The sequence below is a fragment of the Ranitomeya variabilis genome, chromosome 6 (assembly GCF_051348905.1).
Source record: "Ranitomeya variabilis isolate aRanVar5 chromosome 6, aRanVar5.hap1, whole genome shotgun sequence".
Classification (NCBI taxonomy): Eukaryota; Metazoa; Chordata; class Amphibia; order Anura; family Dendrobatidae; genus Ranitomeya; species Ranitomeya variabilis.
The window spans coordinates 509,931,881-509,938,475 of record NC_135237.1 but is presented as its reverse complement, the minus strand read 5'-3'; positions in this window follow the sequence as shown (position 1 = coordinate 509,938,475).

Here is a 6,595-nt window from a genome sequence, read left to right as displayed (position 1 = left end):
CGATGTTTACCCTGGTTACCAGCGTAAAAGTATAAAAAACAAACAGTACATACTCACCTGCGCGTCCCCTGCCGTCCGCTTCCTGCTCTGAGCGCCGGCCATAAAGTGAAAGCACAGCACAGCGGTGACGTCACCTCTCTGCTGTTAGGGCCGGCGCTCACACAGTACAGGAAGCGGACGCCGGGGGACGCGCAGGTGAGCATGTACTGTTTGTTATTTTTACTTTTACGCTGGTAACCAGGGTAAACATCGGGTTACTAAGCGCGGCCCTGCGCTTAGTAACCCGATGTTTACCCTGGTTACCCGGGGACCTCGGCATCGTTGGTCGCTGGAGAGCGGTCTGTGTGACAGCTCCCCAGCGACCAAACAGCGACGCTGCAGCGATCGGCATCATTGTCGCTATTGCTGCAGCGTCGCTTCGTGTGAAGGTACCTTTAGCCTCTAAATTCACCTAGATCGCAATCTGATCAAACAGTTGTGGGATGGGATAGAAAAACAAGTCCGATTCATTGAGGACCCACCTCACAACACACAGGAAGGACTTAAGGTAGGTGGGTGCAACAGTTGAGCATGTGCAACAGATTTTTCTGCACCAAAAAACGGATTGTTGGCAGACAAGATGAGTTTTTACTTGTGGGTTTTTTTCCATTCATTTGAACAGGTGAAAAACCCTGCAAAAACACTGAAAGAATTGACAAGCTGCAAATATTAAAAACCGCTTTGATGGTTCATATTTTGCAAGGACAAAATAAGCAGCATGTGCATGAGATTTCAGAAATCGTATTCACTTTGACGGTATTGTAGAGTGCAGTATTTTTTACTCCTGAGAAAAGCCTTGATAAAAAATATGGTGTAACAAATGGAAATAGAGGCACAGAAGTTGAAGTTCACATTCGTTTTATTTAGGTTTAATGTGAAACCTCGGGACCACAGTCTGCGGGGCTCCGAAGGGGGCGTGACTACATGAGCCTCGGACACCCGTGGTAAGTCCCCTCGAACAGGGACAGAGTGGGAAGCCTGGGGGACATGGATGCTACCTCCAGTTAGACCCCGAACTCGTGGCAGCTGTCCCAGCGGGACAATCGGACAAGCGGGGTTAGCGAGAGACGTGGAGCTAACCAGGTGATAATTGGCGTACGGGTAGAAGCTGGTTCCAATGGTACTGGCGTTGTCCGGAGATGATGATGGCAGATTGGTGGGACGAGACGGGATTGCGTAGATAGAACAGTCGTCGTCCAGGATAGCCGGGTAACTGGTAGCTGACGATCTGTGGAAACAGACCGTATAAGCGGAGTACAAACGAAAGCACTTCAGAAACAGGAGCACATGCAGACAGGAACCGGAAGTAAGCAACAGTGGATACTTGTTGCTCCGGCGCCCTCCCTATGGTGGAGGAGCTAGAAATAGCAATGAATAACACGCCAGGAAGCAGGAGAGGGAGGAGGAGGGGAAGCTGCATCCTGACAGGGTGGAGCCAGCACAGAGCGGGAGTCCCGACGAGGACCCCGCAAAGGTACAGAGACCGAACCGGGTGTAACATACGGTAAAAACGCAGTGTGTGAACAAGCCCTTAAATGGGTTTTCCGCTTTCAGGAAGCTGGATGTCAAATGTTTTAAGATCCCTAAAATGTCAAACCAAGTAGATATTATCACTTCGCAGATCCAGCCCCAGCTCTCCACCACAGTTCAGGTCTTGGAGTTTGGTCTGCAGCAGTGAAGTCATCACCACTGTACCAAATCACTTAGCAGCCATTTTGGTGCCAAACAAAACAGATCCCATTCGGTAGACTTGTGGAGACTATGCCTTGAAAAGTCTATTTTAGCAGGACAAGTGGATCAACTTGGCAGATGGTTTTAATATTTTGATAAACCAATGTACACTCACCGGCCACTTTATTAGGTACACCTGTCCAACTTCTTGTTAACACTTAATTTCTAATCAGCCAATCACATGGCGGCAACTCAGTGCATTTAGGCATGTAGACATGGTCAAGACAATCTCCTGCAGTTCAAACCGAGCATCAGTATGGGGAAGAAAGGTGATTTGAGTGCCTTTGAACGTGGCATGGTTGTTGGTGCCAGAAGGGCTGGTCTGAGTATTTCAGAAACTGCTGATCTACTGGGATTTTCACGCACAACCATCTCTAGGGTTTACAGAGAATGGTCCGAAAAAGAAAAAAAATCCAGTGAGCGGCAGTTCTGTGGGCGGAAATGCCTTGTTGATGCCAGAGGTCAGAGGAGAATGGGCAGACTGGTTCGAGCTGATAGAAAGGCAACAGTGACTCAAATCGCCACCCGTTACAACCAAGTAATACAACACGAAAAAATGGAGTTAATGTCCACAACAATTACTTACAAAGTCATAATAATTTATTATTAACAGGCAATGTCAAAACAACACATTACAGTGATTTAAAACCACACATAGAAGCGGCTAGACAGGAATGGCAATAGCACATAGAAACAAAACACAGTGCAGCTCATGGACTGGTGCCAAGTATCCAACTATTTATATGCCACAGTGCAAAATCATAAATTGGCAAGTACACGGGGGAGGGCTTATATGTCAGTATATAGTGTACCTTAGAGCCCTGTACACTGGCTCTACATATTTTACAGCACACTCACCAGACCCCGGATGCTTACCAACTTCACCGGCACCAGGACAGAGCCACACCGTCGCCCCAACGCGCGTTTCGCGTTGGCTTCCGCCCCCTGATGAAGCCAACGCGAAACGCGCGTTGGGGCGACGGTGTGGCTCTGTCCTGGTGCCGGTGAAGTTGGTAAGCATCCGGGGTCTGGTGGGTGTGCTGTAAAATATGTAGAGCCAGTGTACAGGGCTCTAAGGTACACTATATACTGACATATAAGCCCTCCCCCGTGTACTTGCCAATTTATGATTTTGCACTGTGGCATATAAATAGTTGGATACTTGGCACCAGTCCATGAGCTGCACTGTGTTTTGTTTCTATGTGCTATTGCCATTCCTGTCTAGCCGCTTCTATGTGTGGTTTTAAATCACTGTAATGTGTTGTTTTGACATTGCCTGTTAATAATAAATTATTATGACTTTGTAAGTAATTGTTGTGGACATTAACTCCATTTTTTCGTGTTGTATTAGTGAGTAGAGGAGTGTCCCCCCTATTCGGTTCTAGTAAGCATGCCCTCCTGATAGGCTCCCCCACTGAGGTTGTGAGCATGTGGAGGATAAGTATACTATTTTCTTTCATTTTGGGCTGTTTCTATTACCGTTACAACCAAGGTAGGCCTAAGAGCATCTCTGAACGCACAGTGCGTCGAACTTTGAGGCAGATGGGCTACAGCAGCAGAAGACCACACCGGGTACCACTCCTTTCAGCTAAGAACAGGAAACTGAGGCTACAATTTGTACAAGCTCATCGAAATTGGACAGTAGAAGATTGGAAAAACGTTGCTTGGTCTGATGAGTCTCGATTTCTGCTGCGACATTCGGATGGTAGGGTCAGAATTTGGCGTAAACAACATGAAAGCATGGATCCATCCTGCCTTGTATGGAGCATCTTTGGGATGTGCAGCCGACAAATCTGCGGCAACTGTGTGATGCCATCATGTCAATATGGACCAAAATCTCTGAGGAATGCTTCCAGCACCTTGTTGAATCTATGCCACGAAGAATTGAGGCAGTTCTGAAGGCAAAAGGGGGTCCAACCCGTTACTAGCATGGTGTACCTAATAAAGTGGCCGGTGAGTGTAGATCAGCCATAGTTTGTTTATTTGAAAAGTTGTCTTTTTGGTATTTTTTTGTCGGAGCATCTAATCAACTTGAGCACCTAAAATCCCCGAGACACCTGCTTCTTCACTTGGTGTTCTTGGAGTCATGCACCAACATCTTGCATCTTGTGAATTAAGAGCAAATACACTAAGCAGTGAGACAGGACACAAGAGGCAAAATATTAATATACATTTTAAGGTGGTGTATTTCTGTATTTATGACATTGGTGGCAATTTGAGTAAAGGTGAAGGTAGACTTTAAGGAAACTTTTTGTAAGTTGATAAAAAGATGTCCGGTTATAATAATATCGAAAACTAAAAGCATCTAGAACAGGCTGGCTGAACATTTTGTGTTTCTTGGTGGAATCTCAATCTAACTTACCACCCTAACGCTAAAGTTAATTTTGAAGAATATTATGGCTTTGGAATAGAGAAATCCGTCTTTGACATCCCTTCATCTGCCAGAATCCAGCAATATACAACAACTTAATTTCCAGTTATTGATGGTGATTGCTAAACTGAAGTGAAAAATTCAAGATTTCTCCCAGCATTATGATGGATGTCGAAAAACAAAAATAATTTCAGAAAACTGCTTTAAACTTAAAAACAAATCTAATGGAAAATGCCATGTTTTATTCAGAAGGGCCCAAAAGTGCACAGCAATAAAAGATAAAGCATAGCTGATAGCATTACCGTCAACAACGATAAAAGGGAAATATCACATCAGTGCTATTTAGACGGAGATCATTAATGGCCTTTAGCTGTGGAGAGATGTGCCCAGCAGGACATGCGTGAGATCTTTACATGAGAAGATAGCCAGAGGACACTAATGTCCTAGCTATGGCAGGGACAACTCTGACTACACAATGAAAATGATTTTTCTCTTTATTAAAAGGGTATTTGTCAACTCTCGTGAAATGTCTATTATAGTAAATCCATGTGTACCCTATGAAATAGGAACATCATGTTTTATTACTATGCTGTGTGCTGCTCCTCTCTTTATTCCTCCTGGAAATGTATAACTTAATTAACAATTGGGCCGGTTGTATTCCTCGTCTTTATTGGACAATGTCAGAGAGCGTAGGAACATTCTCTATCGGTGCTGACAGCATGGAAACATGTATGGACACAACAAGGGCATTTTAATTTCCATTTGTCAATATATTCATACATTTATTGAGTCAATAACCGGGGATCCTCTTCAGGATAGGGTCACATGAGCGTCATTATCTCATCTGAGACAACTGGGTTAATTATGCCAATCTCTCTGATCAAAGTGTGAGCATAGTGTGATCCGATTCTCTGGGGTGAGGAGACAGAGAATAAAATGTCTCCATCTTCCTCACTCTGTCATGGAATTCGACCTGCACTCATATGTCAACCGATGATTTCCACTGATTCATTGACTTGCATGGCTGAGTGAGATACAAATAAAATATTGGATCAAACTTGGGCATGCTGCAATTTTATTCCTCAGACAGACTCTGCAAAATCGGACATGTGCACAGCCCCATAGAATAACATGGGGATGAGTTTTATTTGTCAAAACTGTCGATAGCACTCGACCAATTATTACGGTCACCTGCGCGAGCCATTAAATGTATAAATCTGGTAGATCTTATATGTAATTGGATTTGTCACCTGCAATCACAATCTTTAATATGGCAATCATTTTTCCTAGAAAAATTATTTTAATCAATAATTTGGAAAATCGGACAGTCTGTTATTTTTTCCAGCAAAGCATATCTTTAGTGATTCACTACATATATAGGATATCTTACCTAAATATCCAATCATCCATGTGTCTGTAGAGGTAACTTATTAGTCCTGTAATCACAGCAGCAATGGCAAAATTATTTTGGCCCCCGATCCCAACTCAACAGCTCAACACCTAGTAAGTTCCCTCTATGGACATATGGATAATTTGCATTTCCTTATTTAGTTAAAATAGTCACATCTTTCTCTTGATATGAAGAAAGTAAAGGGCTGTAATAATTTAACTCTTCCCCCTTTTTTATCCTATATTTTTTAAAAATTGAGTGTGCGACTAGTATTTGAGCAAAAAAGCTGTTACGGGAATAGTGGAACCACTGTGCCATGGTCCTTGGAGACCCTGGAGCGGCGTGACTAGGTGATCACCTGACATTTCACTAGAGCCCTTTATGGTGGGGTTAGGCTTGGCTCCCAATGAACACCAGATGCTACTCCAGGACAGACCACGAACATATGTCAGCTAACCACCAAAGGGCTGGTAGCTGGTATGGCTCGGTAGGAGAGTACAGCTGATACAGGCTGACACGGAAGGAACTCAGGAACCACAGATGCAGATAGGCACTGGCAAGTGCGGACAGGTCCGGCTAATATACAGACTGACATGGATGGTGCAGACAGGTCTCGCTGGTATACAGACTGGCACGGAAGGTGCAAGTGGGTCATGCTGATGTACAGATTGGCACAACAGGTGCAGGTGGGTCTGACTGGTATACAGATTGTCACAGATGGTGCAGGCGGGTCCTGCTGGTATACAGATTAGCATGACAGGTGCAGGCGGGTCTGTCTGAAATACAGACTGACAAGGCAGATACTGGCATGGAAGTTAGGAACGGACAGACACTAACGAAACAAGTGGACAGAGTCCTGAGAACTAGCAAGTGTGTTGGTAAGCTAACTAACAGCATTTTACAGGCACCTTCATGCAGGGGGGGATGCCTTAAATATTAAGTGTCTCCCAGCCATTTTGGATATAAAACTTCATTCTCGTATTCGGTTGGTATGTTGCAATTGTGGGTTTTCAAGCCCTTTAAGTAGCCAGCTTCTCTCTTTGCAGATTGAGAGTGATATGTTA